At 55.6% G+C, this 9,487-nt stretch overlaps 1 long non-coding RNA gene across 1 annotated transcript; it reads left to right on the plus strand.

The window, feature by feature from the left end:
- The first annotated feature begins 771 nt into the window (after positions 1 to 771).
- LOC106695164 lies at positions 772 to 5,412 on the plus strand. Its single transcript, XR_001346235.2, has 2 exons — positions 772 to 874; positions 3,998 to 5,412. It is a non-coding gene; the product is annotated as an uncharacterized LOC106695164 (long non-coding RNA).
- The last annotated feature ends 4,075 nt before the right edge of the window (positions 5,413 to 9,487 follow it).

Genomic DNA, 9,487 nt, shown 5'->3' on the forward strand with positions numbered 1-9,487 from the left:
ATTAACTTTGACTCTTGTTACTTACCTTTAACCTAGAGCTACCTCCAGTTACCAGGGACACTGATACTTGTCGTAAAAGAAACCAAGAAAAAGGCGGCAATTGTTGAACAGCCAAACTGGCTTAGACCGGATCCCAAGGATCACTAACGTTCTTTAAATTGGAACCAGTGGCTCCACGTTTCTTAGTGAAGCAGTCATCCCAGAGGAAGCCAAGTGGTTACAATTACCCTCGTACTTGAATCGTTCAAAACTACAATTGAAAAAAATAGTCCTTTTACTGACTGTGTGTGTATTCAATATTTTTGCAATTTACTCAGTACCTTTGTGCTTCGACTTTGCATGTGATGGTGCTTCTTCGAGTCAGCAGGAGGAGCAGGGGTTTGGAAATGGAACGACTTTGCTCCTTCCTCGGTACTTTTTTTATCTCGCAGCCAGAAGGCAACAATCAATCAAGGCCTTTGGGGGGAAAACGCTGCCCTCTGTCTACTGAGTGGCTGAGTGCTCCCTGCTCTAAAAATTGGCAAAACCACAGAAAATAGGCAAAACCCACGCAGGGGAGGGAAGGCCTGGCCTTCGCGGACGGGCGTGGGGAAGGTTCGGCGAAATGAACGGCCCCGAGGTTGGGGAGGGCTCGCGTCCTGTGAGGAGACGTTCACAGCAGGGTCCTGGGACCCACACGCCTTGCCTGTGGGCTCAGCGTTGCCATGGAAACACGTTCGCTGTTGCTGACGTCATCCTAACGTGACATGGTCCCTCCCTGAAGCGGGCCTTGAACCGTTCAGCGAAGGGAGCGTGTGCAGTAGTTAACATCGTCTTTGTGTTTTCTCCCCCAACAGCCCCCAAAGGTACTGCGGAGAGCACTTCTCATAGACAGGTGAGTGTGTCTCGACTTTCACCTTCGTAACCTGCTGGTTCACTTATAGGCAATAAACATTGAGGGTTCTGCAGATTTGGAAAGTAAAGCACCTTCCAAGAAAAAAAACCCAAAACGCACAATCCAGACGAGGCACATGCCTGTCCGCCCTGATCAGATTCTGTCAGAAATCAGCAAGCTAGCCCTCGCTGGTGTGGCTCAGTGGACAGAGCGTCGGCCTGCGGACTGGAGGGTCCCGGGTTCAATTCCAGTCAAGGGCACATGCCCGGGTTGCGGGCTCGATCCCCAGTGTGGGATGTGCAGGAGGCAGTTGATCCATGATTCTCTCTCATCATTGATGTTTCTCTCTTTCTCTCCCTCTTCCTTCCTCTGAAATCAATAAAAAATATATTAAAACAGAACAACAACAAAAAGAAATCAGCAGGTTAAGTCAATGGGAAGATTTTGCCTTAATTTTCCTTTTTACTATTTGAAGTTTCAATTACTTTATTATCGTTATTTGTAAGTCGAGTCCTCTTGTTTTGTGGACATAAATGCTTGATTTGAAACCATTCTTCGAGGTTCGGTCTGTATTTCTGACACGTTAGGAAGGAGATGAGGGACAGGGCACGCCCTGGGGGGCCAGGGGCACCTCCCTTTGCATCGAGGGGCCCTGAGGGGCGTCAGCTCCCTGCTGCGGGCTGTGAACACTCTGTGTCTGTGAGTCTGTCTCTGCGCTCAGTTGGAGGCCATCGCGGGGTCCCTGCCACGACCACCCCGGGCCCAGGACACCGGCCAGACAAACAGGAGCGGCCCGCGGCCCCCGAAGCCGGGCCGAGCCTCCATTCTTTTTAAACGGGGCCAGTTCACTGTCCCTCAGACCGTTGGAGGGCCGGACTATAGTTTAAAAAAAAACTATGAACAAATTCCTATGCGCACAGCACATATCTTATTTTGAAGTAAAAAAACAAAACGGGAACAAATACAATATTTGTGTTTGCATGTGGCCTGCGGGCCGTAGTTTGAGGACCCCTGCCCAGGACCACGCGCCAGAGCGTCCTGTCTCCCCCGTTTGGTGCAGCCGCATCCCCTCGGGGAGCCCTGCGTCGGCTGTGGGTTCTGAGCGGAGGCCTCCAGCACACACCTTGGGTGTAACTTGAAACCGGTTCGTCAGACAGATGTGTGATACGGTTTTCGTTGTTTAGCAAATGTTTACGGCTTTAACTTTTAAAAATCCCACCGCAAATCACTTGCACGTGGGAGCGGGGCCGGCTGAAAGCCATTACGCTGGCGCACGCCCAGCTGTGCGGGGGTTATGTCGTCAGAGAGGGCGGGGTGGGCCCACGCAAGCCCCCCTCGACCTGAGGAGCCCCATTCGGAACAGGAGCCTCGCCCCCAGGCTTTTCCCGGAGAAAGAAACCGAGCAGGTAACTCTCCAGCTTGCATGCTGCCCGAGAGGCTGCAGGGCTCCGTGCCATCGTCCAGGGCTGTTCGCCTGAAAGCGCCAGGCGGCTTGGCTGGCATCGGCCCAGTGATCCAAGCCCATCGATATTTCCCCAAAGGACACAGTAGCTCCAAGCGCCTCCGTCCTTCCTCATCTGAATAACGGAGACGAGAGGATTGCACGGGGAGAGAGGAGGACGAGCGAGCTAGTCCTCGATCAGAAAGTGAGCGGTCTCCAGTTTCCATGGGGATTCAGAAGTGGGCGGCACCCTCAGGCGGTGGGTGGGGTGATGCTGGAGCCACTGCCTGCAGCACCTGGGCCCAGCCCAGGGCCTGGGAAGCTCCTAGAGAAAGGGCTCCTCCTCTCGCGGCGGGACATCCCCTCCCCATCCCACTCGAATCTCCATCCCGAGCGTCGCCCACCGGAAACCTCCTCAATGTCCAAGACCATTCTGAACGATGAGGCAGAGGCGTGGAGCGCCTGTGTGGTAGGAGTTGGTCCACCTGGGAGAATGGCCAGGAACACTGCTCCCAGCGCTTCCTTTCTTTCTGGATTGCTTTCAATTGGCAGTCAGAATGCAGAGCTTGAGTAGCTTAAACTTTTAACATATATTTTTATTGATTTTTAGAGAGAGAGGAAGGGAGAGGGAGAGAGAGAGAGAAACATTGATGAGAGAGAATCATGGATCGGCTGCCTCCTGCACGCCCCACACTGGGGATGGAGCCACAACCCGGGCATGTGCCCTGACGGGGAATCGAACCCTGACCTCCTGGTTCACAGGTCGATGCTCAACCACTGAGCCACGCTGGCCGGGCAGAACTTGAGTAATTTAAACAAACTTTGCTCAGTGTATTTCTTCTGAGAGGTAGTGACTAAAATGAATGAAAAGAAAAGTTAAGAAGCCAAGGATGCCTTTATGGAATTGGAAGCACAATTAGATTATTGAAATGATTTGTATATTGATCCAAGGGAACTTCTGCAGGGTGTTTGATATGTGGAGCCCACTTACAACATTAGGAGCAAAGGCTCATGTTCTCACCCAGCATGTTCCCCCGACATTTCTGATCCTTGAGGGGAGGACGGTGGTAGAAGGTAAATGTCCAGAAGGTCCTCGTTGTCTTTTATGTATTAACTAGAGGCCCAGTGCGTGAAATTAGTGCACCAGAGGGCAGGGGGGTCCCTTAGCCTGGCTGGCACCCTCTCACAGTCCGGGCTTCCTCGGGGGATGTCTGCCTGCCAGCTTAGGCCCGATCCCTAAGGCCTAAGCTGACAGTCAGACATCCCTCTTATAGTCCGGGACCCCTCGCTCCTTACCACCCGCCTGCTCGCTGCTCCTTAGCACTTCCGTGGAGGCGGGAGAGGCTCCCACCACCACTGCTGCGCTTGCCAGCTGTGAGCCCGGCTTCTGGCTGAGTGGCGCTCCCCCATGGGAGCGTACTGCCACCAGGGGACAGCTCCTGTGTTGAGCATCTGCCCCCTGGTGGTCAGTGCACATCATAGCGACCGGTCATTCTGCTGTTTGGTCAATTTGCATATTAGGGTCTTATTATATAGGGTCATCGCAGCCAAAATCACACTGTTTAAAAGATCGCTTTCCCCTGGTTGTCAGCAGACAGGATTATTCCCTTCCCGGAAGGCAGGCCTTCGTCACGGACGAGGGATGAGAAGGTCTCACACTATCTTTCTCGTCTCCTTTCCAGCCCAGGAACCGAGGATAAGAGACGGCGGCCGAGGCGCCTGAGACGTGTGGGAGGCTCCCTCACCAAACACAATTAAAAAACAGAAACAAAACCCATAGTATTTGCACTTTGTACTTTAAATGTAAATCCACTTTGTAGAAAGGAGATATTTAAACGGACTGCTTTGATCTGTGAAGAGGGAGGGGCTGGCTTTGGCAGGTTAATCACATACAATGTATGTGTCCCTGTGACCGTGGACATCGCCGCTGTTCGGGGCGGGCTTCCACTTGCTCTCTGGGTCCCCTGGGTGTCCGCGTGGCGGACGGCGGCTCGGGCACAGCGGCTGCAGCCGTGGCTCCTCCCTGGCACAGGATGGGGCCCACAGGCACTCAGCTTCCTCCGGCCGCTGCTCTGAGACCCACCGTGCTGGCAGCCTCGGGTGGCTGTGGGAGCCCACACTTTGGTCTGTAAGGGTTGCCGTTAGCCGCCGGCCTGGCGTGCAGGTGGCGTGTGCCGGGCTGCGTGTCTCTGGGACCTGGTCCCTTTGCTCTGCTTTCTCGAGGTCTCACTCCCGTCACGTTGGCAACCACAACCGCGGCGATGATGGGGTCTGGGGGACAGTCCCTGACACCTTCGTGGGCCTGCTCTGCCACCTCAAGGTTGGCCGCAGGCAGTGAAATCTACGCTGGGGGACTCCCTCCTCCCTGCGCTGGCTCCAGGCAGCGGGCAGGGTTCAAGGTCAGAGAGGAGTTGGCATCAGGCCACAACTGCCATCTGCCCACCTCTTCCCTTCCACCCGGCCTTGCCCTCCCGGGGCCCCTGGAAGGTGGACTGTGCCCTGAGCAGCTCCCAACAGTCTCCTTAAAGGAGGCGCTGGGACAGCTGGGCGCTGGGTGGCGCGCCCTTGGCAGGCAGGGCCCTGGCCCGGGTTCCGTCTCCTCCTCATTCTTTCCTGAAGGCCCCGAGGGCACAAGAACTTGTCACTGGGCCAGTCCTCTGGGGGGCACTGGGGAGGGACCGGTCAGGACCGGATGCTCACACCGAGAGCCACAGAACCGGCCCCTGTACAGCCAGGGGCCACTGTCCGGCTGGACCCCGCACTGAGTGGCCACGGCTCTGCGGCCCCTGGGAGGCCGGCGGGGGCCGCGTGTGACCAGCCGTGAGGCTGGCTCGGCTCCGACGTGTGGGCAGAAAAACACCTCCGTGGGCCTCACTCCCCAGCACGTGGCGGACACCGACCCCTGCGAATAGGCGTGAAGACGGCGGCTTCTCCCTGTTTAATGTGCAGAGTGAAAGCTGAACCTGGAGCCGCTAAACCCTCACCGTTGCTAAGGACACAATTACACTCCTAAACTTATTGATAATCTTTTCTATTTCTGAACTTTGGACTTAATCGTTTTTCTTAGATTGAAATAAAAGATGCTATCAAGACCGTCCCTCTTCTCTTCCGGCTGAATGCACAGGGTTGCACTTGCTTGACGTTGGGGTGCCCCCTGGGGGGAGGCACGGAGGAGGCTGGGCCCGATGCTTTGGAGTCTGGCTCCGCCCCACAGGGATGTGACGAAGGGCGGTTGCTGAACCTTTTCCCGCCTCAGTTCCCTGTGGACGGTGGGACGCACCTGGGCGAAGGCTCTCTGGGTCCGTGAGCGACGCGCCCTGACTGTGTGAAACAGCTCTGCCCGTGACTCTCCCTGCTGCCCGCTGCTGCGGGGACCATGGAGGAAGCAGAAGAGGCTCTGATTTTGACGGAAGCGGGTGCTGTTCCCTGCATCACACGCTCCAGGTCTGGGCCTGCCCCTTCTCTTCTCCGGCCCGGGCCCTGTCCTGGCCAGACCCCCTCATGTTCCCCTTGGGCCGTTGCTGTGGCTCTTGCCTTCTTCCTGTCCCAGTGGTGCTGAGACGTGGCTGACACCCTGCACGGTCTGAGTGCACAGCGCAGCGCAGCGCCCGCCTCATGTTGTGAAACGACTCCCATGAGTTTAGGTCCGTCCGTCCTCACAGGGACAGACAGCAGTTGCTTCCTGGTGCAGAGGACGTTCGGGTTTCCTTTCTGTGGTGCCACGTGCGGTGGCAGCGACGGCTGCCACGCTGTGCCTCTTGCTGATGCTCCTGGTGCCAGGCTCCGCGGGCCCTCACCCTGAGCTGCTCCCAGAAGAGGGGTCCCCGTGAACCCATCTCAGCACGTCGTGTGCAGTAAGGATGATCCCCGAAGCGGGTTAGGAGGAAGGCAGCTGTCAGGACATCTCGGGGAGGTGGGGCTGGGACTGGTCGGAGCGGGTGGGAGGGGATAGATAACGTGTCCGTGTCCAGGAGGCTGTGAGCCTGCGGGAGGGACGGGCGGGGAGCCAGTGCGCCGGGCTGTGCAGATGGTTCTCATTGCCCAGCATTAAGATTCAAATGTAAAGCAGAACGCTGGTTCCCCCAGGTACCGGCGCAGCTGGCTTCAGTGACAGAGGCCTCCCTCCCGGGTCCTCCCTCGCCCTCCTCCTCCTGCTTAAAAGGCAGCCTGCATCCTTGTCAGAAATCCCCACGTCAGACATTATTTACAAGTGCCCGACCAGCTCATAAATCATGCCAGGATCCCACACCGGCCTTTGGGAAGTCGTCCAGGTGACAGGAGTCAGCATGTTTGTAATCATGGGTAGGAAGGGCTGACACAGTCATAGACTGCCAAGTGGGCGCGCAGACTGTGCAGCGCAAAGCTGCTCCAGAGAGGAAGTAAGGGTGTGTGCAGCGCTATACACGGCTGAGATGGCAGTGGCGGTGGTGACGGAAATGGTGATGATGATGATGAAGGGGATGGTGATGGTGACGGGGACGGTGATGATCATGGTGATGATGATGTGATGATGTGATGGTGATGATGGTGATGGTGATGATGGTGATGGTGATGGTGGTGATGGTGATGGTGATGATGATGATGGGGATAATAATGATGGTGATGGTGACGGGGACAGTGATGATCATGGTGATGTGATGATGGTGATGATGGTGGTGATGGTGATGGTGAGGATAAATAATGATGGTGGTGATGGTGATGATGGTGGTGATGGTGATGGTGAGGATAAATAATGATGGTGGTGATGGTGATGATGGTGATAACTATATTTTTTCCCTAACAACACACTCTGCATAGATCAAAATTTGTAAAACATTTTGATCGATTAGATATTTAGCTATTTTTTGGTATTTCTTCATTCTAAAAAGTGGGATTAGCCATCTTTTACTATAGTGCTGTGAATAAGCCTTCCCAAACTCCATGGCTTAAAACCACTCTTGCTTATTCCGGTCCACGCCCGTGTGCTGATGTGGTTGGTCGGTCTGGGCTGGGCTTGGCTGGGCACAGGTCTGCTTCTGTCCCCGTCCTGTGAGGTGAATGGGCCGTCTGGGTGTGGTCTCTGCACTGGCTGTGCCTGAAGCACGGGTGACACGCCCACAGCACAAGCACATCTCAAGCCTCAGCGTGTGACCTGTGTGGTCAGAGCTCGCCACCTGGTTCAGAGCCAGTCGTGGGCAGGAAGTGCGTGCCCACCAGGAGGCCCCGGCAGCTGTGGGTTCAGAGGGCTGCTCACTGACTCCTCACTCAGATGCAGCTCAGCACATGCATGTGTCCCGAGTGTCTTGGTCGCAGAGCTGTATGCAGAGTGTGGCTGAAGGCAGAAAAGGGGATGCTTGTGCGGGAGCTGTTTCAGACATAGAGAAAGCAGGGCACGCTTCCTGCATATGCACATATATTCCACCAGGTGCCTGGAGCAGCGCCTGTGGCTTAAACACATCTCTTACCCAAAGCCCGTGATAAAGCCTGGGCGAGGCATGGACACCGTGTTTGGTGGTGGATGGAGATCCCGTGACTCGAGGAGCAGCGAAGTGATAATGGGGTTCAGCGTAAGAACATATTATATATATGGTATATGTACGTATACACACACACACACACACACACACACGTATATGTATGTATATGTGTGTGTGTGTGTGTGTGTGTGTTTGATTGATTTCAGAGAGGAAGGGAGAAGGAGAGAGAGATAGAAACATCAATGATGAGAGAGAATCATGGATTGGCTGCCTCCTGCACGCCCCACACTGGGGATCGAGCCCGCAACCCGGGCCTGTGCCCTGACTGGGAATCGAACCCTGACCTCCTGGTTCATAGGCTGATGCTCAACCAACCACGTAGCCCCGCCGGCCGGGCTAGATTATATTTTTAATAAACATCAGTTATGTCATTAAGTTAAGTCACGTTGGCTACCGTTTCCAACAGCTCAGATCCCCAGAGAATGGTCTGTAGTCCACAGTTCCCATCAAGTTAAGACCTCTCTGTGGTTAAATTTACGTATTTTCCTCTCACAGGTTTTCCCCTTTAGTTGTGTCTTAGTTAACAGAGTCCTTTCCTTTTGACGTTTCCATTTTTCGTGCTCTCACTGGGACACGGATACGCCACCTCATGCATCTGAAGCGGACACGCTCTGTTTCGTGTCCTTCGGTCTTTCATGCCCGAACGAGACGCAGGAGAATGTGTCTTTCCTCAGCGCCGAGCACACGTGTTTTGCAGAGCCGCGTTTGTGGAGCGTGGGGTGCGGCGGCCGCGCCCTGTCTTGTGATGAAACGCATGTTGACGATGAAAGGGAAGTTCATGTAAATAGACTTGGAAGGGAAGACGCTTGAACAAACCCAGCTGGTTGCCCCGAGGGCGCTGGCAGTCCCCGCGCTCACAAGCCTGGCCCAGCGCCACGGGGCTCTGACTCCATTCGAAACGGGATGCACTTTCAATTGTTCGGTCGGGGGTGGTCTCCCCCGAGGCAGGCTCAGCTGCCGAGAGCAGTCGCGTTGCTCCCGGGGCCATGCGTGGACTCCGTGGTCGGACACGGGAAGCCCCCAGGCCGCTGTGTTTGTACATCGGTTTCAGGGCCGACCGCACGCGTCCTTGGCGCTGCACCCGAGGGTGGGAGGGTTAAGTGCGATTTTACAGTCGCTCAGCGGAGCCTCAGAAAGCGAGAGCTCCGCTCCGACCCAGCCCTGCAGACGCTGACTCGGTGTATCTGAGAGGCCCTCTCAAAGCCCCATTGATGCCGGGGCCCTGGGGAGCTGAAATAGAGCCGTGTAAGTGCTTTGTAAACACGGCCGCCCGCCAGCTGCGCAGTCTCCAGTTTCACCGGGACAGCCCCGGGCTGCTCCGGGACCGCGGGCCTCGCCCGCCAGGTGTGCCCGGCCCCTGCCGCTCGTTCCTGCAGAAGAACTTCAATTGTCACTTGGACATGAAGCTGTATCTGCAACATCAAATGTCTGTACTGCACTGAAGTCGGCTACATCTCCGAGAAGGCGGCCGGGCTGCGAGACTGTCTAGATGGAAACTTCTGGTCGACCTCGCGATGCACCGTCTCTTGCGAGCTCCTCCCATCCCACGGCCACTGTCGAAAAGACGCAGGCATGTTCCGCATGGCGTTGCCGGGCATTCCTATGGGCAAGAGAACCAAAAGATATCTAGATAGAATTAGTATGAGTACATCGAAA

Source organism: Myotis lucifugus, unplaced genomic scaffold (genome assembly GCF_000147115.1).
Source record: "Myotis lucifugus unplaced genomic scaffold, Myoluc2.0 scaffold_909, whole genome shotgun sequence".
Taxonomy (NCBI): Eukaryota; Metazoa; Chordata; class Mammalia; order Chiroptera; family Vespertilionidae; genus Myotis; species Myotis lucifugus.